Below are 24,233 nucleotides of genomic sequence, written 5' to 3'. Positions count from 1 at the left end.
CCTTCTAATGATAATGATTTACTGGTTTCAGGGGGTTCGGGGTGGGGGTGGCGGGGGGAGGTGGGACAAGAAGAGTGATGCAGAGTTTGGAGTCTGAAGGAATGATTAGCTGCGTGGAGGGCCCGGGGCCAGTGCTGATGCTGTAGTTAAGGCACAAGGACTTTCTGCAGCACCAAAGCATCACCTTTTGCTTCTCATCAACCCCTTGAAACGAACTCAGTCATGTTCACTGATAGGAATCAGTACCAAGTAATGAGTGTCCGCCATGAGTCGGGGCCTCACCGCACCTGTACAACCAACCCCACCCGTTCAAGAGGGTTATGGTGCGCCCCAGTGTTTGAGCTCTGGGAGACTGGGGTAGAGAAATGCTGAACAGCTTCCCTAGATAACACGGCTTTCAAATGCAGATCTGAGACTTCCCACCCAAAGCCTTTCCAGTTCCTGTCCTTGGTGCCTGTGGAAGGTACAGATTTCCAGGCCCTGTCCTTGACCTGTCTGACTCGGTAGGGTCGGGGGAGGGGGTGGGGGCCGAGACTCTGAATTTTGCCCCCTTCCTGCGTGATTCCAGCAGGCAGCCTGGACACCCAGCCTCTGTCCAAGCAGGCCAGGGTCCAGTATTCGGCTGTGCCCAGCTCACCAGTGTGAGCTCAGAAACACTGAACCAAGCAGTTCCCATAGGTCCCCCCACCCCCCACCCCCCACCCCTGGCAAAAGAATCCTAAAACCCTGACTGGCATTTTCCAAAGGTCCCAGCAAGCTTCTCGGGACCCTGAGCAGCCAGCCAGTGAAACCTGAGGACTGCTTGTTTGGGGAGTGTGGGGGCTGCTTCTGGAGAAGGTGGGCTTGGTTACAAGGGTTGTCTTAATTGGCACGAGGACGTGGAAGGGAAAGCAATGAGTCGAAATTAATCCGTTTTCCTGTGAACATCTCCCACCACTCCGTGCCAAGGCGAGGCAGCCTTTGTAATTAACTGACTGGGCCTTTTCTCCCCCCAAACCCAAAATGGGAGCGTGGAATTTATTTTGTGTGCGAGGTGATATGAAAATTGCCAAGGTTGGCAGATGAGGCTGGGATGTTGGTGGAGCTGGGTAAACAGGGCTGAGCTGTCTGTCACCTCCAGGTCGGAATGGGGAGCTGGCTCCAAAGCAGGGACAGGGGCTGGGGCCACGGAAGTGCTGTGCCGAGGGCTGAGCAGGTGGCCTTGGGAGGAGAGCAGAAACTTCTTAGCACTGTGGATGGGAGTAGAGGCACTACAGTTCTGAAATCAAAGCCTTCTCCTCGTCCTACCCTGTGTCACCACGCACCAGACACTTAACTCTCCAAGCGTCAGAGTCCACGTGGGTTCAGCGGTCTTTACTGAGTGCCTGCCGTGTGTAGTGAACCCAAGTTCATCTGCCTAATGCGCATAAAGACCATCACTGAGACATGGAGTATAAAGCAAAGCAAGAGTTTATTCCAGAGGCAGGAAGGCGAGCCTCACATCCACCTCCCTAGAGGAGGAGAGTCAGGGGTACTTAGTGGCAAAGGAAAAAGGTCAGGGTACAAAGTTGCGGCTGCTAACCCTTTGGTTACCCTTTTCAGTCCCCAGGGTCTTTTGATCCGTCCTCATTCTTGTGGGTATTGGGACCACGACCCGGCCGCGGCCGTTACTTCCTGCTGAGGTGGGGTGAAGACTGGGGTTAGACAAGTGGAAACTTTGGGGTGGAAAGGAATGTTCTGCATTACCAGGATTTTTGTACTTTGGTCAATAGTTCCTGGACCATGTTGTGTCTAGGGTTTTAGGGGTACTAGAGAACAACAGGTAGCATGTTGTACTCATGGCTTGATTCCCTTGGACCAGTTACCCCGAGTCGGAGGTTCAGGTCCAGCAGAGGCTCACTGGTCTGAGCCGGGTCCCTTTCGACCTCCTCCCTGCTGACAGGGTGTAGGGAACCTGTGGATTCTTGTCATTCAAGTGTGAATCCACGGCTCAATTCCCTGTAGTTTCGGAGGAGTGAGGGGTCAACAGCACCTCACAGGGTCTGACCTGTCCAGTGAGGCTGGAGCTGGTCCTCTGGGCTCCCGCTCTTCAGGTCTTTACTGACATCTTTAGTGACACCTTTGGATGTCACTAAGGGATTCAGGCAGCGTGAAGACACATCTGACAGGTACCTCAGCCTGCCGGAAGCAAACTCAGGCACTGGATGTACCTGATAGTATCCAAATCGCTGGTGGGAGCCCCGCCAGCAACTCCTAGGTCACGAAAAGGACATAGAAAGTCTTCCATATAACATTCCGCAGGGGCTTAAACCAAGCCCTCTTCTAGGGAACACTCTTTCCCAAAGCAGGGCAGATGGCATGGGTTGTTCCCAAGTGAAGTGGGTTTATTGGCAGAGCTTTGCCAAACTTCATTTTTTTCCCTTTTTCCACTCTCTCGGTGTCTCCAGGAAGCATGTGATTTCCACTGAATGCCCAAGGCCTTGGACGCTGTGGTTGTCACTCCATTGTCACTCTGAATTATTAGCGGCAGTCCAAACCTAGAAATGATCTCGCTTAAAAGCATTTTGACAACTCCCAAGGCCTTCTCTGAATAGCAGGGAGGAACCTCAACCCCATTGATAAAGGTGTCTGCAGATACAAGCAAACCCCGAGAATTTCCCGTTGTTCTTTGCATTCCCGGAAAGGCTGCCTACCGGTCTTCCCCAGGTTTAGGGCCTCTCAGTTGTATACCCTTGAGAACTTGTGGGCACCCAGTCTTAGGATTGTTTTTAGCACAAGCGTTGCCTTTTGTAGCATTTCGCTGAAATCGGAGCCCGCAGTATACTTCTGGATCCACTGGAGAGTGGCATCTTTCCCATAAAGGGTGCTTCGAAGAATGTGGCTAATTATTTCTTTCATCAGATGCTCTAGGGTAAGGATTCATTCTATTTCCAGCCGGTGTCAATGCCAGCACGGTGTCCAAACCCCCACTCCTTACTTAACTCCTCTTTGGTCCTCCAAGGGACGTTGGGGTTGATATGTAGTTAAGTCTATCTTTGGCACTAAAGCTCTTCCAGAGGGTCTTGGAGTCTTCGACGAGCTGCCAGCATGGTTCCCTTGGGCAGTCGGTCCACTTTGTGGCATCTTCCGCAGCAGATAATAGCTTATGGGTCACCACTGCACCCAGCTCTTCCTTGTCTTTGACCCGTGAAACTGTCCCCATCCGTGAACACGTCCACGTCTGGGTGATCCGATGGCAGCTTGTCCAGTCGGGAAGGCTGCCATCAGCTTGTTCAGCTATCCGTGTGTCTCTGGTGATCTTTCTGAGTGGTCCTTAGATCACCGGGGCACTTTTCTGTCACGTGTACCTCGGGTGGTCTGGCTTTGGTTTGCGGGGCTTCAGGGAAAAGCAGTTTTCGTTCTCAGTGCTTCCAGTCAACACAGTGGGAGGAAACTGGAAACCTTAGTTTGGAGAGTCAGGGTCAGACATTCAAGGAAACCAGAAGAATTCAGGACCCAGCCCAGGTGTATAGACAACCAACAAACCCTCAAAGACGGTTCATCGGAACTATGATCTTACATTTTCACAGGTGTGTTACTGGAACAATCTCTCTCTCTGAAACCACCCTCATCTCCACCAAAGATCGCCAAATTAGGACACATTTGTTTGTAAAACTGTCCAGTTGAAGCTGGGCCTGTTTACACAAGCGCCATCACAACGGTGATTGGTCATATAGGTGTTTGGTTTTTTCAATCTGCTTCGCTGGAACTTTTCGTAAGGAATGTCAGATTGAACTTTGAACAGCCTTGTCAGGCTCAAGAAGCCACTGGCCACCAGCCTTTGCCTGCCATACCTATAGATGTGGGTGGCTCCCTGTCTTCTCGAGATCCCCCAAATACCCTGAGGTTCCTGCACCTGCCAGGAAGTGACAACCTTCCTTATTCACCTGGTAGGGCTGCTGGAAACTTTGTAAGCAAGGTACGAGGCAAGTTTTCCAAGGGGCTTCATTGGCTCGGCAAAGTCAACCTTAATTAGTTCCTTAAAGCTCTCTGATTGTAGCTGAGACTAGGCATATCTCCCTCAACTGTGACATTCCAGTCAAAGCCTTGGCAACATGACCAATGTTTCCAGTGGCGTCCTGTTGCAAGGAGAACGGATTTGTATCGAACTTCTGCAAATAAATTCACTGCCATGAAAATACGAGAATACTCCCTGAGAGTTTTGAATTCTGGTGGTACCAGGTAGGGAGAAAGGGATAAATGTTTCCTATCTGTTTATGAAGAAATTATTTACCAAACGTCTACCAAATGTCATAGGCAGATTAAATTTAGAAGAGCAAACATTAGAGGACCAGCAATGTTTACACAAGTGTCTGTTTGAAAGCAGTTTCCCCATTAGTTCTGGGAATTCTTACTAAGCTTAGCTTTATGATCCTGAAGGGATCAGAGAGCTGTATTTGTCAATGCAGTGCAGCTGGCAAGGAGATACTGTGACACACGATACTTCAGTAGTTCGTATTACAAGCGATGACGCTATACCAGGACATATCAAAACCTTAGGAATCTTATAAAATCTCTAGGACACTTAGAGCAATCACCCATACAACAAACCCTAAGAAGGTTCCTCATCGCTTATTTGATGATGCCTCCCATGTCCTTTGACACACCAGGGAATAAGCCTAATTCGTCAAAGACTTCCATTCACAAGCTGGGTTTTTGCAAGTTGGTGAAATACCAGAAGGTTTCAAAACACGTGCCTAAATAGGATTACAGATCATTACAAAACGGGATACTTATTTAGCCAGGATGGCAAGAAGAGATTCTCAAGGTAAATGCAGACAGCAAGGTAAATGGAGCTGTGAGCAAACCTTAGCTCTCTTAACACTGAGCTGATTCAACTTTCTTAAGTAAGCCAAGACCTAACAAAGACAAGACATAGAAACTTTGTTTTTCTAGGCAGATTAAAGGTAAAGAAAAACCTCTGTTGATAATTTAGACCCATCATCTAAGAAGCCTCTGTCACATTAAAAGCGAGAAAACCCAAATTCCAGTCTTATACTGCTGTAATTTGGATATTAAAACTCATTCGTTGCAACAAGATGAATTTTTATTTTTATTTATTTATTTTTTTAATTTTTTTTCAACGTTTTTTAATTTATTTTTGGGACAGAGAGAGACAGAGCATGAACAGGGGAGGGGCAGAGAGAGAAGGAGACACAGAATCGGAAACAGGCTCCAGGCTCCGAGCCATCAGCCCAGAGCCCGACGCGGGGCTCGAACTCAGGGACCGCAAGATCGTGACCTGGCTGAAGTCGGACGCTTAACTGACTGCGCCACGCAGGCGCCCCAAGATGAATTTTTAAAAAGACATGCAGTCCCTTCTTTCTTCCTCCGTGTCACCTCCCACGTTGATACATACTTATTTGGACAAGGACATCCAGGGCACTGCATGGGTCTGAGTTCTTGTGACGGGTGTTGGGATGTGCTGACCAGAATCTCTGGCAGGAACCAAGGTCTCCCAGCCATAGCAATGCTGCCTACAGCCTTCGACGCTCAGACATCATCAGGGATCGCCGTGACTGTACACAGCGGCCTTGCCAAGGGCATTGCCCGCTGCCCAGGTGGTCACATCCAAAGACGCTTACGAAGAGCCAGCCCCTTTCGCCTAATGTTGGATGCTTCCGAAGGGCAGTCCAACTTTCGGGACTGCTCAGAGAGTCGGCTAAGGCTTCCGTTGAAGTGTCACTGCTCAGCTTTTGCCTGACATCGTTCTCTGCCTCCCCCTTCTCTTCCCCGGGGGTCGATCGCTGCCCTCATAAACTTGTTTCTTACATGCGAAACTCCAGAATCTCGTTCCCAACCATGCATAGCATTTCTTTCGAAAGATTCCCTTCTTGCAAACCTTCTGCAATTTTCCCTTTCACATTCCTTCAGATTTTGTCCTACGTTTTCCCCTCTTTATTTTTTTTTAAATTTTGTTTGAGAGAGAGAGAGCACAAGCGGGGGAGGGGGGGAGAGAGAGAGACACAGAGAGACACTCAGAGAGAGAATCTCAAGCAGGCTCCACTTGGAGCCTGACACGGGGCTCAATCCCACAACTCTGGGATTATGACTTGCGCAGAGGTCAGGAGTGGGATGCTCAACAGACTGAACCACCCAGGTACCCCAAGTTTTCCCTCTTTGAATAAACAGTCTCACTTTCATTAAATACAGAATTTTTTCGCTTATTTTTTCAAGTAGGCTTAATTACATTTATTAAAATTATTTACATCTGTCTTTCTGTCCTTCGCTTGCCCATAAAGCTTCAGAAGCCATTGGACAGGGCTCTAACGTCTTTTTCTTTTCCATCACATTTTGTGACAGTCACAACGCCAACAGCTGGTTTGACTTACGGTAAACACAAGCAGAGTGAAACTATCATATTTAATGTTGGCAATTCTAAAGACTTATGTCCATTTGAACTAAACGAACAACGTTACATTAGCTTTCATACCAAATATTATCCAAGATCACTTGAACTTGAAAGACACCTGGGGTTAGTTTCTATCTTTCTGAGTTTTAGAACGCCCAGTTCTTTGTTTTCTTTTAATTGTTTTAATGTTTATTTACTTTTGAGAGAGAGAGAGAGAGACAGAGAGAGACAGAGCGTGAATGGGGGAGGATTAGAGAGAGAGGGAGACACAAATCTCAAGCAGGCTCCAGGCTCTGAGCCCTCAGCACAGAGCCCTACGTGGGGCACGAACCCACAGACCACAAGATCATGACCTGAGCTGAAGTCAGACGCTTAACTGACCGAGCCACCCAGGCGCCCCTAGAACACCCAGTTCTTACAAGCACTTGCCTTCAAACCAGCTAAGTAGAGCACTTTTACAAATTAATTTTCACAACCACCACCCGGAGGTAGAGAAATTATCTCACATTTACAACATACATAGACACACGTACCATTCCACAAACAGGGTGCAAGCAAAACCTTAAAGGCCCAGTTGCCTAATATCTCCCTTTTCCAAAACACAGCTAAGTGCAAGATGGTCTTACCATTTATGGATCCCTTCATCGGTCGTCTTTCTCAGGAGTCTGATGAATATTGTGGTGGAGCAGAGTTGCCAAAAACAAACGATCGCCTCGTTTGGGAGACTCCAGCCCATAGGGCTGGATGTGCAGATAGATTGTCCTTTCCCAGTGTCCAACGAGGACATGGCTTGTTGTATTCACAGATGTCCAAAGCAGTCAAAGCAGCTGACAGACCAATTGAAGCCCAGGTTACCTCCGTGAATTTTCCCCTCCCCACCCCACCCCCTGCCCCGCTTCAGCTGTGTCCAGTCTGCGGTGTGGCCCATCCGTTGTGGACGGAGGCTCTCAGAAGAGGTCCATAGATGTTCAGCCTGATTCTGGAGACACTACTGGTCCTCTCTTTCCACAGACAAGAGAAAGGTCTCTTTTGTCGCTGAGAAAATAACTCATGTGGCTGGATATTTTAGAAAACTCCTCTGGTGACTGTCTGGAAGGTGGCCCAGAGATATTTAGGGTGCATCAAAGCAATGCCGGCCTGATAGAATTAGTTAGGAAGTGTTCTTTCTCCTGAAGTTTTTGGAAGAGTTTGAGAAGATTGGTGTCAATTCTTCCAATGTTTGGTAGAACTCACCAGTGAGGCTGTCAGATCCGGGGCTTTTTTTTGTCAGGTGGTCTTCGATTACAGCCTCAATCTCCTCCCTAGTTATGTACGAATCTCTTCCGATTTTCTCTTTCTTTGTGATTTAGTCTTGGTAGGTTTTCTAGGTCTAGAGATTTGTCCATTGTATCTGGATTCTCCAATGAGCTGGAATACACTTGTTGATAGCACTCTAACCCTTTCTACGTCTGTAAGGAGTAGAAAGACCCTCTGTTTCATGTATCTCTGCTCTAATCTTTATTATTTCCTTCCCTTTGCTACCTTTGGCTTTTTCTAGTTTCTTAAGTTGCACGTCTATGGTGTTGATTTAAGATCTGTCTTGATGTTTACTGTGAGCGTTTACAGCTATAAATTTCCCCCTCACCACTGCTTTGTTGTTTTCCAGGAGTTTTGACGCGTCGTGTTTCATTTCCCTTCACCTCTACGTATTTTCGCATTCCACTGTGATTTCTTCTTGGACACATTGGTTCTTTGAGAGTGTGTTTTCAGTTTTCACAGCTTTTTAAATTTTCCACTCTTCCTTCTGTTACCGATTTCTGACTTCATCTTCTTGTGGTTGGAAAAGATACTTTGTATGATAGCTATCTTGTAAAATCTACTGAGACTTAACTCGTGACCTAATGCAAAGTCTGTCTCAGAGAAGGTCCCTCGTGCCGTTATTGTTGGGTGGGGTCCCGTGCCCGTCTGTTAGATCTGGCTGGGCTATCGTGTTCTTCAAATCCTCTGTGTCCTTACTTACCTTCTGTCTGGTTGTTCTGTCCATTATCGACAGTGGGATATTGAAGGCTCCAATGATTATTATAGAACTATTTTTCCCTTCAGTTCTGTCGATAATGGCCTCTCATTATGTGTGTAAATGTTTATCATTTTTTCTTCTTGCTGTACTGAACCTCTTAATTCATATAAAATGTCCTTCTTTGTCTCTTGTAACATTTTCTGATTTAATGTCTGTTTTGTCTGGTATTATTACAGCCACTCCACCCTTTCTTTTGGTTACTCTTTGCATGGATTATCTTTTTCCTTCCTTTCATGTTCAACTTTTTTGTGTCTTTGGATCTGAGTCCCTTGTAGGTAACACATAGTTGGATCCTATGTTTTTATCCATTTCACTAATCTGTTTAATCTGCTTACATTTAAAGTCATTACTGATAAGGAAGGAATTCCTTCTGTGGTTTGCTCTTTGTTTTCTATATGCCTTAATTGCTTTCGGTCTCAAATTTTCTGCATGACTATCTTCTTTTGCATTTAGTTGATTTTTTTTGTAGTGAAAGATTTTAATTCCCTTCTCATTTCCTTTTGTGTATGTTCTGTGGCGTGTGTGTGTGTGTGTGTGGTTGTGTGTGGTTACCATGGGATTGCTTTTAACATCCTAAAGTTACAACATTGTAATGTCAATTTATACCAGCTTAACCTCAATAACACATGAAAACTCAGCTACTTTACAGCCCTGACCCCACCTTCTTTCAGTTGTTAATGTCACAAAATTACATCTTTATGCATCTTGTGTCCAAAAGCATAGATGAATAATTAGGTTTTTAAATATATCAGTCTCTTAACATAGAGAACCAAAAGTAGAGCTACAGACCAAAGTCATAACAATACTAGCGTTCATAATTGTCTGTCTGCTTACTTTTACCGGAGATTATTTCTTCAGAAGGCTTCGAGTTACTTGTTCAGTGCCCTTTCATTTCAACCTGAAGGACCCCCTTCACTGCAGGGCCGGTCTAGTCATCAGGGCAAGGCTTTCAGCTTTGGTTGATCTGGGAATGTCTTCATTTCTTCCTCATTTTTGAAGGACAGTTTTCCCAAATGTAGGAATCTTGGTTGACAGCTTTTTTCCTTCAATGCTTTCAACACATCAACCCATGCCTTCTAGCCTCCAAGGTTTCTGATGAGAAATCTCCTCACAACCTTATCAGTGAAAATATGATGAAAAGCAATGTTCCTCTGAGCTTTATAGATGTTAATAATGAGCCTTATCGTGTTTTACACAACACAACGTTTCCTTATACGTTGTAGCACCATTTTGAGACCAGGAACTGAGTATTTTAAGTGTAGACATTACGAGGTCTATACAAGCCAAAATTACAGTTTTCTAAACTTGAAGTGAAAAGGCCACTGAACCATCTTATAGATTTTGATTTCTAACAAAGTAAATATCAATCTTGAAAAGCCCACAGAAACAAACAAAAAGCCCATTGGGGGTCTTTTTTTTTTTTTATTGAGTAAAGGGGTTTTGGGAGTAAAAAGTGAGGAAACCACTGTGGTCTCAGACATCCCCAGCCATGATTGCATAATTGGACCCTTTCTTGCTGTGCCCTCACAAAGCCCCATGGTGAAGTCATGGCAAGACCTGTCTATATAAGACCCTGGCTCGGCTGGGTGTTTGGTCTTAACAGCCCAGGAAGCTTTGGTGACCTGTCGGCCTTTGACCCTAGCTAGTTTGATTTCGACTTCTCTTTTTTTCATTTTGTTTATTGTTTTTTTATTTTCATTTTTCTTTTTTCTCTACTCCTTTTCTCTCCCAATTTTTTTTCCCTTTTTCTGTTTTTACTTTTTTCTTTTTTTCTCCTTTTTTAGTTTTTCTTTTTCTCAATTTTTCTTCGTTTCCTCCCTTCATTTTCTTTGTGTGTGTGTGTGTGTGTGTGTGTGTGTGTGTGTGAGTGTGTGTGTGCACATGTGTGTGTGCGCGTGTGTGTTTTTCATTTGTTTTTTTTTTGTGTTAGCGTTTTAGTACAGTTAGTATAGTTCATATTGTTAGTATAGTTCATATTGTTAGTATAGTTCATGTTGTTAGTATAGTTCATAAGCATAGTATTGTTAGTATTTTGTAGGTTGGTATTGTTGGTTAGCATAGTCCGTGTAATTAGCATTATTTAGCGTTAGTATAGTTAGTTGGTCACCATGCTTCAGGGGCGTAAGGCCATTACCACTGGTGAGGAGGACTTCTGTATTTACGAGATCCCCGAGATCACCAGTGAGGGCAGCGTCCCCCCAAGGAAGCAGTCTGATGTGACGTTCATCAAGAAAACCCAGAAGGACCCCGCTGGCCTCCAGGGACTTTGTCGTGAAGCCCAGAATATGAAGACCTCAAGTCACCCAAGTGTTGTCAAGTCACTTGAGGTGATCAACACCAAGGAAACGTTGGTTCTCCTTTCAGAATACGTAAGCAGAGACAACCTGCGTGACGATTTTACGCACCATGGCCAAGTGACGGAGGAGGTTCCAGACACATTCTGCCGGCTGTTATCGGTGGTGGAGTACTGCCACCAACAAGGTATGATAGGCGGGTATCTGAAGCTGGAGACACTGCTTTTTGGCAAGAAGCTGAAGGTAAAACGCACGGGGGTTGGACTGAGCATCCAGTTTGCTGGCTACAAACTCCACACTTTCTGGGACAGCCCCCCTTATTCTGCCCCGCGACTCTTCCTGCAGCAAAGGGAGGACACCCCTTCTGCAAATGCTTGGAACCTGGGGGTGGTTTGGTACTGCTTGGCCACCGGGTTGGAGCCGTTTGAGGGGCAAGTCTTCTGGGACGCGGAACGAAATATCGAAAACAGGGAGCACAGTGCTCTGGTTTTCATGTCCCTGGAGAGTGAAAACATGTGGTACACGTTGACAACTATCCAGCCCACGATCAGCACACCAACCACAGTCCGCTGCTGGAGCTCCCTCGCAACCTGTTCCAGCACAGGCCTGTCCTCAGAGCGGAGTAGTCTGACCTCCGAAGGGACCAGCATAGGGACCACGATTAGCGGGCCCAGATGCAACTTGCCAGCCACAAACTCCGACACCAGCAGTGAATACAGGCAGCCAGGGAGGATGTCCCTAGAGCCAAAAAATCAGGTTCTCAAACCTCTCAATAAATTAAAAAATGTATTTAAAAAAAATAACAAAATACAACCCCCAAAAAATGCCAATAAATGAGAGCCATGAGAGCCACGTGTCCGTGCCTTTATTTTATTTTGTTTTTTAACTTTAAAGGAACTTAAATGTTTGTTCTGAAAGAGAAGGGACAGTGCGAGTGGGGGAGGGACAGAGAGAGAATCCCAAGTCTACTCTGTGCTATAAGCTCGGAGCCCGAGACGTGCGGCTCCAGCTCACAAAACTGTGAGATGGCGACCTGAGCAAGACCAAGAGTGGGACGCTTGAGCCACTGAGGCCCACCCAGGAGCCCTGTCCCTGCGTTTTAAGTGCAGGGAACGATGCTGAGCTCCAGGAAGCCCGGGGACATGGCACAGGAGATTGGCCAGGGCGACGGGTGGGACCAGATCCAGAACAGCTTCACAGGCTGGAGGAGTGTCGGTGGGCTAGTGACCTGCTGGATGTGGAGTTGTAGGAAGCACAAGGTGGAGGTGGTGAAGTTTTGGAGTGATGGGGGGTTCGTGGGTCTGGAGCCGATGGCCAAGGAAGAATTCGTGAAGAAGTCTTTGGTGCAAAAAGGTGATTGTATTAAAGCACGGGGACAGGTCCATGGGCAGGGAGAGCTGCACTGGCGTCGTGACGGGTAGCTCATTATATACCCTCAGGTTGGGAGGGGGTTAGGGAGAGAGCCAGACTTACTCTAGGACTCAAGGTTCCAGGACCTTGAGGGGCTAGCTGTTGCCAGGAAAACGCCATTTCTTGCCGTTTAATGAAACCTCAGCCATGAGACCCTTTAGATGGATCTGGGCAGGCCATAAGCGTGGAGGATGATTGCCAGCATATATGTTGCGGGGGTTGAGATGAAGTAGATTTGCAGGGTCCTCGAGGTTGGGATCATGTGAAGCTAAGGTTCTCTTTTGCCCCCACCAAAATGTCATACTGTCAGGCAGCTGAGCTCCTAGAGGGAGGTCACTCTGCCTGATTCATGGACTTGTGAATGGGCTGCAGGCAGTAAGGGAATTTAAGTTTTCATTTGCCTTAGTTTCCCACATGACCACGGCAAGCATTTAAACCCCTTTCTTTTGTTCTTGGGGAGCCAGGAGTGTCCAAGGACTAACACACACATTCCACCTGGGAGGGACGGTGCCAGCCTGGATTTAGCCCTGAGCCTGCCTTATGCTCCCTCATCATATCCCCCTGCCCCCTGAGCAGTTTTGACCCTGGAATCTTTAGGGTTGCTGCAGGCGGAAGGTCTCATCTTCTGTAGCTTCTTTCTGCTGAGCAAGGGCATAGAGTTGTCCCCACCTATCTCGGTCAATATGGGTCAGTCAGGGAACATAGAGGGGAGTTATAAAAGGCAGAGGCAGCTGAATCCACCGTGGGCAATGTGTATGAACCTCCTTGAGTAAAAAGGATCGTGTGTTGGCTTGAAGTGATTGCAGTGATGGAGTCTTGGTACCAGGCAGAGAGACATGGGAGAAAAAGCAGAACAGAATGAGAACCACTAGAAAGATCAGCCCAAGTGGAAGTCCTTTGGTAGCTGACGCACCTCCTCCAGTCCAGTTTAACCAATCATTACAGGAAAGGGATTGTTTAAAGTGCCAAGTTGGAGTACTCATGTCAGTGAGAAATCCAGAAATGTTTCTGTGGTCATCTGGAATGTACACACTGCATTTTGTTTTGATGAGAGTACAAGTTACACCTTGTGCAGCAGTTAGCACATAGGCCGTTCTATTTTGTAGAACTGTTTTCTGCATTCGAGTTATGTTCATATTTAACAGTATAATGGTATGTTGAGAGTCATTTAAGTCCTTAACTGTGTAACAGGTGATGTATGTACAGCCATCCTGTAGACTCTGTTTGGTTCAGTAAGCAATCAGCTAATTAATCAGAGGTACTCTTCTGGAACCGAGAAAAACAGGGGTGACTGGTTAGAGCAAATCACAAACTTAGTGTTTCCCAGTGCTGCCAGTGAGATGTTAGATGTCGGGCGGGAAGCATCCTCAGAGGAGAGTGGGAAGAGGCAGCAGGAATGAGGTTGGTCTTTCTGGTTTGTACCTCAAATATCTGTGGTGGTCCTTTTGAATGGCCCATTGTAAGAAGGACTTGTTAGTAGAACTTGGGGAAAGAGAATGAAAAAGAAAGAATGAAAAAGAAAGTTGCCATCATCATAAGAGGTGTGAACAAGTGTTCCACAGGTTCACAGGAAGAAGAAGGCACATTCGTGTGCTCATGGATTTCCTGCGAAAGGGGGTACAGGTTTCATTTAGATACGGGAGCCCGTGAAAAATGCCCCTGTAACTTGACTGCAGCCCTTTTATTTTGGAGTCAAATCCCCTGTTGTATTCGACTTTCCATCCTTTGAATAAACCAGGTCTTTTGGGTTTCTATGGGGTAGGTTTCTAGTAACTGTCAGATCAGGTTTAGGAGGGACATGTTTGCATGCTTAGAGATTTATGAATTAACCCAGCCTCAAGTGAAGGATGAATAAACCACTAGCCTCTTTGTCTATTGATAGGTGAATCCATCCCATCTTCCAGTCATTTAAATCATATACCCATGGGGTTATTATTCCCGCAGAATAACAAGCAAGAAGATTGTCCATACCTGTGCTACTGTGACAAAGTTTACCTCGAGTTGTCTAGCTTAGGCAAACAACAAACTTTTAAAGACAATCATAACTAGGATTTACCATCCCTAACGATGCGTTCTTGAAACATAGTTTGTCTCTGTAAAAACCCTCATTTCCAGAGATGGCTAAATCGAGACTAATTCGCTCGTAGGACAAGTCCAGCTTTAACAACCTTGGCCCAATTGTTTCCATAAGTTCAGCAAGAATAGCGATGGATCATAAGGATCTTTTCAAGTCTGCTCTGCCAGAACCTTTTATCAGGAATCTCCAGACTGAACTTTTTGTAGCCTCTCCGGGCCAGAGGCCACAGTTACTTGCCACAGTTACTTGTGTCAGACAGGCCTGCAGTATCTGTGGAATTGGGCGAATTCCTCTTCACGAAGTCCCCGAGATATCCTGAGGTTCCTGCACCTGCCAGGAAGTGACATTCTTGACTCACCTGGGGAGGCTACTGGGAACTCTGGAAGCAAGGTATCGGGTCAACATTTCCAAGGGGCTGTATGGCTCCATGTTTCCCAAAGTCAACCTTGGTCCCTTGGAGCTACACGCTCACACCTCTGAGTCTGTGCATGGCTCTCAAATAGGACGTCCCAGTCAAAGCCTTGGTAAAAATAACCAGTATTTCCAATGGTGTCCCATTCCAAGGACTTAACGCAAATGAGTACGATTGTCACGAGAGAAAGGATACTCACTGGGAGTGTGTGAATGTCAGAGGGTTTAGGTAGAGAGAAAAGATAAACGCTTCCGCTCACAAAGGAATGCTTGATGACATTTCTGTAGATCATAGCTATCTTAAGAGGAAGTTTCCTTCACCAGAAAGAGCAAACATCGGAAAACCAGCAGTGTCTCTGACAAGAGTCCCAAAACTCTGATCTTCCTCAGTTCGTTCAGTCCCACGTTCCCAACTCTTGTTCAGTTTGATTGCGTCTTTTTCATTCTGAACTCTGGACATTCTTACCCGTTTTCATGTTCATCTTAAAGACATCAAATACCCGTGTTTGTCCACAGAGCCCTTTTTCCGAATTGAGAGGTCCTTAAGGATGCAGCTGACGAGGAAACTCAGTTATTTCTGCGACACATAACACTTCAATAATCGGACTATCAACTGACGACCTTATGCCAAAACACTGAAAACTTTAGGAATCGCGTGTAGAGTGGGGGTAGTTGCAACATTTACCCGTGCAGTACAGCCCAAGGTTTACCATCATTTGATAGAGCTTTTCTGAGTAACTTAACATACCAAATGAAAAGGCCTACCTGGTCAGAAAGACTTCATTTACAATTGAAATCTTGGGAAAGTCTGCTAAAACCTTAGAAGGTTATGAAGCCTGTCCCAAATAGGATTGCAGGTCATTACAAACCTTACAACTTTATTTATTCAACCAAGGTTGAAGGTGGCAATGAGAGATCCTACAGGCAAACGTGTAGCATCATAGAGCTGTTAGCAAAGCCTAGCTCCTTTACCAAGGACACATTTTCACTTGAGGTCATCAGAGACCTGATCTTTAGAAAGCTTTGGTTCTCCTGGCAGACAACTGAGAAAATGAACCTTGTTTCCCAAGCAGACAAACCTTATGTTTAGGAATCAATGCTTGAGCACTTGGTCCTATTTGGAAAAAAAAAAAACACCTAGATGTCCAATGAACTTCATCTCCTTTGTCATGCAGACTTGAAAGAAAACTTTAAAGTTTCAGGTTACTGAGGCGCCTGGGTGGCTCAGTGGGTTGAGCTTCGGACTTGGGCTCAGGGCATGACCTCCCGGTCCGTGAGTTCGAGCCTCATGTCAGGCTCTGCGCTGACAGCTCGGAGCCCGGAGCCTGCTTCGGACTCTGTGCCTCCCTCTCTCTCTAGCCCTCCCCCGTTTGCTCTCTTTCAAAAGTGCATAAATGTTAAAAAAAAAAACAAAAACAAAAAAACAGCAACAACGAAACCTTAAAGTTTCATGTTACCAAAGACTTTGAAAGCTATCTTAACCTGTGACAACTCTGAACCAGGCACAACTAACCATTATTTTAAGTCATCTTTGTGCTAACAAATTGCAACCGAGATAAAATGAGCTTCTCTGACGTTTGGTAAACCTTGGTAGAAAAAACGTTTTCTATTTAATGCTGATAAGTCTAAAGACAGGTCCGCCAAACTTAGGTGAGTTTCAACACTGAATTGTTTCACCTGCGTCCACTTAAAAAAAGAAAATCCGTTTGTTCTCCCGGGATGCCAGTGGGGAGGGATCTGGGGCGGGTGGTCCCAGGGGTGCTCTGGGCTCCTTGACCTGGAGGGTAGGAGAAGGAGCCGGCGGGGCCCGAGGCACTGAGGATGGGATAGGAACCAGGTACTCAGGCCACACCCAAGGTGGTGCAGAAACAGGAGGAGGGGGAGGGGAAGGCAGAAGAGGTGAGGTGCCAGCAGAAGGCAGACAAGGACAATTTCCTGGTTCCAACCTCATCAGCTCTGTCAGAGGCACAGATGCCATGTTTTCTGTTCCCCCAAAGTGGAAATGGGCGATCTGGGTCAGGCCAGAGAAGAGGGGAAAACAAATGGAGTTTTAGCAGCTGCTCGGGAATATTCCTTCAAGTCCCCATCCCAAGGAAGACTAAGCACACGTGGCTCTAATCATAGCTGTGAAGCCGGGAAATAAATGAGGGAGAAGCCCTCACATCTAGTAGGAGGAGGAACAGAGAGAAAGGGTCCGCGTCCCCTTTGTCAGGGATGGCCTGTGTTTCCTCCCTTAACCTGGGTTCTCTTAGGAGGAAGGAGGCCTGTTGAGACAATTATCATCCGGTATATCAGGAGGGAGTTTCCTGACCTGGTTCCTGAGCACGTTCCCCAAGGGGCCCCAGGGTCCGGGTAGCCATGAAGGCCTGGAGGTGGGTACCTCTGTCCGTTTACTAAGGCCACACAGTGTTATAGGATCAGTCCTTTCTGCATTTTGCAAGCCCAGTTGTTGCCAGTGGGTTACAAAGGCATCCCAAGGGAGAATCTTTGGAGACTGAGGAGAAGCCCCCATGCTCCTCCCAGAGAGAAAAGTCGAAAGAAAAGAGAGAGAGGCTCCGTTGCCGCTGACCGTGCCCCCGACTCCTGGGTGGCACCCCATGCACACGGTATGTCAGAGCTTCCTGGTGCCCCAGGCGTCCCTCGAATAAAATCTCCATGGCCACCAACTGGCCGGCTAAGGGCTCCTGAAGGAGGGATGCTAGCATCCCCCCACTTCCCCATTGCATTCTAGACTGCAGACGGGAGCCTGGCGAATGGACCGAAATACCTTACCCCGAAGGCCGTGCCTGAAAAGGGCCCTGATGGTCATGTCCTGATTCCCTGGTCTTTGAAGAGCGTTCCACAGAGGCCAGGCTCCAGGTTCTTGAAGAACCTGCTGTTTGTAACCCACGGAAAACACTAGAAAAGTTTCACAAGGGGGAATCAATTGCCCAGTTTTGTAATTTCAGTAGTAGTTAGTAGAGGACATTGACAGAAAGCAGCACAGGTGGAAATCCATCATGGTCCAAGTGACAGTCCCACCCATAGAGTCTTCACAAGCAACTCCCCTAGGGAACGGTCCCCAGTTGGGTTTTAATTCACTCAGGTACTGGTTCCTGCCGTCTCCCAGTGGAGCTGTTGCGGCCAGAGGTGGCTAGTCCAGAGTGGTGGAGGGGATCGCATTAGACCCCTGACGAGGAAACCTCACTTGGCAGTGTTAGGCTTCGTGGCTTAGGTGGCTGTCCCGTGCCCTACGCAGACAACGTTGTCTAAGGACAGGAGTGAAGACAGGACATCAAGTTTCTGGATCTCATTACCATCCCGGCCAGGGTCCCAACTTGCAGCCAAAGGGCAGGCGCTCTCCTCCCCACAGAGTGGCCGGGGCTAGAGGGTGGCAGCCTGCTCAATCGACAGGAGAGTGTTCCAGTAAGACCACACTCCCCGAAAAGCCCCTGAAATGAGAGTAAAGGAGGAAAAGAGAAAAGTAGAAGCTTGCAGGATGATTGCCAGCTTCTATCTTGGGGGACTTGAGAGAAAGGAAGCAGACTTCCTCGAAGGAAGGATCCTCGAGGATCCTCGAGGTTGGGATCATGTGAAGCTAAGGTTCTCTTTTGTCCCCCACCAAAATGTCATTCTCGGGGCAGCTGAGCTCCCCCAGGGAGGCTGCTCTGCCTGTTTCAAGGACTTGTCAATGGGCTGTAGGCAGTAAGGGGATTTATTTTCCACTGGCCTTACTTTCCACACATCACCATGGCAAGCCCATAAACCCCTTTCCTTTCTTCTTGGGTAGCCAGGACTGTCTGGGGTTATCAAACATATTCCAACCAGGGGGGCGGGAGGGGTGCAGTACCGGCCTGTATTTTGCCCTCAGCCTTCCTTATGCTCCCTCATCACAGGGCACACCATCATGGTAAGGCCCTCCCGTTTTGCCGACTCCCACAGCCACAGTCCTTCCCCAAACCAGGAGGTACAACAGGTCAGTGGCAGGACAAAAGACTGCCGGTGAGCCCGCTATACCTGCCGAACCCTTCAAAGAGAAACCGAGGCCCGAAGGGCACCAGGAGACAGAGCACAAGGAAAAAGTGCCAGGCACTTTTGTAGCAACGTGGATGGAACTGGAGAGTGTGATGCTAAGTGAAATAAGCCATACAGAGAAAGACAGATACCATATGGTTTCACTCTTATGTGGATCCTGAGAAACGTAACAGAAACCCATGGGGGAGGGGAAGGGAAAAAAAAAAAAAAAAAGAGGTTAGAGTGGGAGAGAGCCAAAGCATAAGAGACTGTTAAAAACTGAGAACAAACTGAGGGTTGATGGGGGGTGGGAGGGAGGGCAGGGTGGGTGATGGGTATTGAGTAGGGCACCTTTTGGGATGAGCACTGGGTGTTGTATGGAAACCAATTTGACAGTAAATTTCATATATTAAAAAATAAAAAAAAATAAAAAATAAAAAAAAAAAAAATAATAAAAATAAAAAAAAAAATAAAAAAAAAAAAAAGTAAAAAAAAAAAATAAAATAAAAAAAATAAAAAAAAAAAAATAAAAAAAAAAAAAAAAAAAGAAAAAGTGCCAGGCAGTCTCCCAGCCAGCCTAGAGTCCAGGATCCCCAAAGGGAGCCCAGCCCCCTAGCGGAGCCCTGGAGCCTTCTCCTCCAGCTCCAGTTCAGCCCCGCCCCCCCCCCCCCCCCCACTGGAGCTCGGGCACATCATCCGGCAGCAACACCCCCAGCACTAAGCTGAGCCCCAGAGGGAACCGACGGGACCCAGCCTCTGTCATGGGGAACAAGGTCCACCGCCAGTAGTGAATACCGGGACCCATGGACAATGACCCCAGGATCCCGATTTGGTAACACGAGCCAAAAGGGACCGGTACGAAGGTTATTCAGATTCTTAGTAACAGCGTTTTGCTATGTGACACCTAAAAAAGGGAATAAAATCGTACCCCTTTGACCTTTATAAATATCATCAAATAACACCATTTGAAACCTACACTGAAGGAAGACAGGAAGCTGCACCGAAGGAAGCAGCTGAGCCACAGTCCATGTCTTTATTTTGTTCTTTCACTTTACCTGGGTTTTATTGTATTTGATTATTCTTTTTATCTGTTTATATTGGTTTAATCCATGCCCATTGTACTTTACAAAGTGAAAAGACAAGTACCTTTGTATACCATATACAGACACAGCGTCGCACAGTGGGGCCCAGGGGTGGGGCAGAGGAGACCACTTTCCCTGGGAACAGAAGTTCTAATGCCAGGAATGGATCTGGGTAGAAGGCTGGGCAGCCAGCCATGCCAGCCCCTGCTTAGGTCAATTCCCATTTCCTGGGTCTCCCCTCTCCCCCCAACTCCTAAAAAAGAGCCCCAGAGATAAGACCAAGGACGGGATCCTGTCCCATTGGGCGAGTGCCCACGTCAAGAGAAGAAATATACACCCCTGAACACATAGCACGTGGGAAGGGATACCGTTTCAAAAAACTTAAATGAATATTTACTTAGAGAGGGACAGTGCGAGTAGGGGAGGGACAGAGGGAGAATCCCAAGTCTACTCTGTGCTATCAGCTCAGAGCCCGACGCGGGGCTCCAGCTCACAAAACTGTGAGATGGCGACCTGAGCAAGACCAAGAGTGGGACGCTTGAGCCACTGAGGCCCACCCGGGAGCCCCGACCCTGCGTTTTAAGTGCAGGGAACGATGCTGAGCTCCAGGAAGCCCGGGGACATGGCACAGGAGATTGGTCAGGGCGATGGGTGGGACCAGATCCAGAACAGCTTCACAGGCTGGAGGAGTGTCGGTGGGATAGTGACCTGCTGGATGTGGAGTTGTAGGAAGCACAAGGTGGAGGGCCACACCATCATGGTGAGGCCCTTCCTTTTTGCTGACTCCATGAGCCACAGCCCTTCCCCAATCCAAGTTCCAGCCATCTGGGGCGTGGGGGGGGGGGGTCTTTTGGGAGGCGCCAGGACAAATACCGAGCAGGGAATGCAACTATATTCTAGTATTTGCGACCCTCAAATGAGAAAACCTTTGGAGGAAATTGATGAGCGTCCACCCAAGCAAGAGAGCAGAGTTCAAAGCCGTTATGAAGGACCGATGGGAAAATATAGGGCAGGAGGAAGGACTCAGTCCTTATGTGGAGCCAGGCCATGACACCGAGGACCCCCGGCTGCCTCAGGTAATGACAGAGCAGAAGGCAAAATGTCCAGGCAGTCTCCCACCAGCCTAGAGCCCAGCCCTCTCCCGGAGCCTCATTCCAGCCTTCTGCAGCTCCAGCATATTCTCAAAGCAGAGCCTTTTGACTTCTGTAGGAACCAGCATCATGAGAACCATTAGCCCGGCCAGGTGTGACCCATTCACCACAGACTCAGACACGCACGGCGAACGCTGGGAGCCAGGGAGCACGTCCCTAGAGCCAGAAAACCGCTGTGTAGAAACTGCATACAGATTGAAAAAGAAGATTTTTCAAAACAGTAAAGTAAAATAAAACCCAAATGAGAGAGCCACGGCTCCATGCCTCCATTTTATTTTGTTTTGTTTTGTTTCATTTTCGAAGTTTAAAGCAACTTCAATAAATACCTGTTTTGAAGGAGAGGGACAGGACGAGTGCTGGAGGGGCAGAGAGAGAACCCAAGCAGCCTCTGTGCTATCAGCTCAGAGCCCGATGTGGGGCTCCAACTCACAAAACTGTGAGATCACGACCTGAGCAAAACCACGTGTGGGATGCCGAGGGACTGAGGCCCACCCAGGTTCCCCGTCCCTGCATTTTAAGTGCAGCGAAAGATGCTGAGCTCCAGGAAGCCCCGGGACAGGTGCAGGACACTGGCCAGGAATCGGACCCAAACCCACGCAGGTGTGTGTGATGCAACGTGCGTGCACCGTGTGGACACAGTGGCCTGGGCAAGCAGATACGGTCCCGTGGACAACGGGAATGTGCACACCCCTCAGAGTTCTCTGCAGTGGATTCCCATCAAGAGGGTATCTCGTGTCCGCGGCCTACAAGAGGAGAGGCCACCCTAGCTGCGGGTCTGTCCTTCTGTCCCCAGCTGGGTGAAGCTTTAGAGACTGGGCTGCTTTTCCTGAGGCATCTCTCTCCTCCCCTGCTCTTGTGTTTTTTGTGTGGGGAGGAGGGAGGCCGTTATTCCAAATCTTGTAATGAAGTTGATGCCGCAGAAAGGTGTATCACAGATACTCTGTTTGCATCCTCGCCGCACAGAATTGGGGCCGCGCATGTCCCGGTCGGAGGAGTGTGGAGTGATGCAGTCCTAGGGAATTCACCAGAACAACTAAATGGAAAAATCACCTAAGGGACTTGTCGTGGGAGTATTGCAGGGCAGAAATGCAGACCTTGGAGGCGCCTGGGTGGCTCAGTCGGTGAATGGCCGACTTCGGCTCAGGTCACGATCTTGCAGTTCCTGGGTCCGAGTTCCTCATCAGGCCCTGTGCTGACGGCTTGGAGCCCGGAGCCTGCTTCAGATCCTGTGTCTCCCTCTCTCTCTGCCCCTCCCCAGCTCTCACTCTGTCTCTGTCTCTCTCAAAAATAAAGAAATGTTATAACAAAATTTTTTTTTTACAGAAATGTAGAGATTGTGGGGCGCCTGGGTGGCTCAGTTGTTTAGGTGTCCCAATTTAGCTCAGGTCGTGACTTGCAGTTTGTGGGTTTGAGCCCCGCGTCGGGCTCTGTGCTGACAGCTCGGACCCTGGAGCCTGCTTCGGATTCTGTCTCTTCCCCCTCTCTCTGTCCCTCCCGTGCTCATGCTCTGTCTCTCTCTGTCTCTCAGAAATAAATAAACACTAAAAATTAAAAAAAAAAAAAAAAAAGAAAGCAATGTAGAGATTGTATCCTACCTTCCTACACTAACATTGCCCCACATTTTCAGAAGGGCCAAGGGGAACATTTAGGTCCTGTGGCCTATGTTGCTTATGACCAAGAGTTCACAACAGGGTAACAAAGTCCTGAGAACCAGCCTGTGTGGGAGTGGAAATGGCGTGGGGTGGGCCCCCAAAGTAGCTTAGGGGTCCCAAACGTTGCAGCTGAGTCTCCACTGTAATGTAGGAGTCTAGCTTTTCCATGTCCCGCATGGGGAGGGATCCCCCCCCCGCCCCCCACCACAGGAACCTGGAGGGTTTTCACACCAAAGGAAGCTGTGCACATACAGGACAGAGGTGGGGGAGGCAGGCAAGGGTGGGCGTTTGGAGCAGCACCCCTTATTTCCAGGACCACGCCCACTAGTGCATTTTGCTCTGCATCCCCAGACTTGAATGTCCCCTAGCTCAGGGCCTGGGAAGCAGTCTGCTGGGAGCATGGGATGCTCCACCAATGAGACTTTCTCCTGTGAGCTCAGGGCCCCTGGCTGCCTCTGGTCTCCTTAGTCCAAGCGGGTTTTCGGGGACAGTCTTCATGTTCTAAAGAGTGGGGACCAACGTGACCACTTCCGCGACTCAAGACACCTTTGGCTGCAGGTGCACAGTGGGCTCTGGCTGGGGAGCTTCAGAGACAGTCATTGCGTCCCTCAGCGATTTGACACCCCTGGTGGGTTCTCACCTGCTTCCTGAATTATGAAATTACTTCATGCAGCTTGTGTGATGAACAGTCTCTCGTAAAACATGAACTCAGGGTAGAGAGTGGTCAGTGCCGAGAGAGGACATTAAAGGGGATGTGGCAGACGTGTCCATGTGGCTCCCGGTGGCATTATCCACTACTCGGAGTAACCAGACACCGGACTTTGAACTGCGCGTGTGGCCGCCCAAGACCCTAGGGTTCCCGGCATCGTCTGCGGCAGGGCCGGTTGAGTGACCAGACTCTCCCCACTGGATGGGACGGAAAGCGATTTGTCCTTCTGGGGTGTCTCCTAGCAGAGAACCAGGCCCTTTCTGCTTCTCTCCCTGTCCTGCTGCTGGGAACGCAAACTCCCACCCTGGCCCCAGGGCGGCTCCTCTGGGATGACAGGGCTTTGGGGAGAGGAGCTTCCTGGGGCAGCCCTGCCAGGCCAGCCCTGGACCGTCTGCCTGTAGACCGAGCCGGAGAGAGATGCAAACTCATGCGGGGCACCTCCGTGACAGCAGCTGAAGCTTGTCGTAACCAGGACAGCAGTCTTGGGGCAGACTTTTCCGTGTGCTTCCTTTGGGGCAGGCTGCTCCCAGAACCAAAGCCCTCCGAAATTCTCGGCCCTTCCTTCCGTGGGGTGAACAGCCAAGCTCGGCTCTAGCCCTCCCCTCTTCAGGGGCTTCCCTGGAAATACAAGAGGCTCCACGCTCCCAACGTAAGGAGTCCACCTCGTATCTTCAGGGACTTCATCCTCTTCCCTCCCACACGGTGCATTCCCACCCTCCGCCAGAGAGGTAGCTGGCTTTGAAATAGGCTGTGCTGACTCTCGCCCCGCTAATAGCTGCGGATTCTAATTAAATAACTCCGGGAACAGGCCATCTCGCGCACGGTGTGACTTGATTATTGCTCGAAAGATGAGTTTGGAGCTGACAAGTTCCCTGCGAAGCTGACAAGCCTAAAAGCTGAATTTGACGAACCGACCAAACAGCAAGCACGGTAGGAAGGTGGAGTCCAGGACTTGAGGACGACTGGGCCTGAGCTCTCAGTCTGGGGAGACAGATACCGAGGACTTCACAGGTGCCTGGTCTGCTCAG

General features: G+C 48.3%; 1 protein-coding gene and 1 long non-coding RNA gene across 3 annotated transcripts in view; one reads left to right on the top strand and one right to left on the bottom strand.

The window, feature by feature from the left end:
• Positions 1–1,433: 1,433 nt before the first annotated feature.
• On the bottom strand, positions 1,434–2,607 carry LOC131506927 (uncharacterized). Its single transcript, XR_009259237.1, has 2 exons — positions 2,027–2,607; positions 1,434–1,656 (listed from the first exon to the last, which is right to left on the bottom strand). It is a non-coding gene; the product is annotated as an uncharacterized LOC131506927 (long non-coding RNA).
• A 7,397-nt stretch (positions 2,608–10,004) lies between these two features.
• The window catches only part of LOC131505034 (serine/threonine-protein kinase MARK2-like), a 51,016-nt gene continuing 36,787 nt past the window's right edge, over positions 10,005–24,233 (top strand). The window contains exon 1 of one of the 2 annotated variants that reach the window (XM_058718211.1): positions 10,005–10,404. The gene's annotated coding sequence lies outside the window, so the exon portion shown is untranslated. Of the gene's footprint in view, positions 10,423–24,233 lie in introns of both variants that reach the window. The other variant, XM_058718291.1, reaches the window with a different exon arrangement.

The sequence above is a fragment of the Neofelis nebulosa genome, chromosome 1 (assembly GCF_028018385.1).
Source record: "Neofelis nebulosa isolate mNeoNeb1 chromosome 1, mNeoNeb1.pri, whole genome shotgun sequence".
Taxonomy (NCBI): Eukaryota; Metazoa; Chordata; class Mammalia; order Carnivora; family Felidae; genus Neofelis; species Neofelis nebulosa.
Note: the sequence above shows the minus strand (reverse complement) of the source record. Positions and strands in the feature narration are given on the sequence as shown.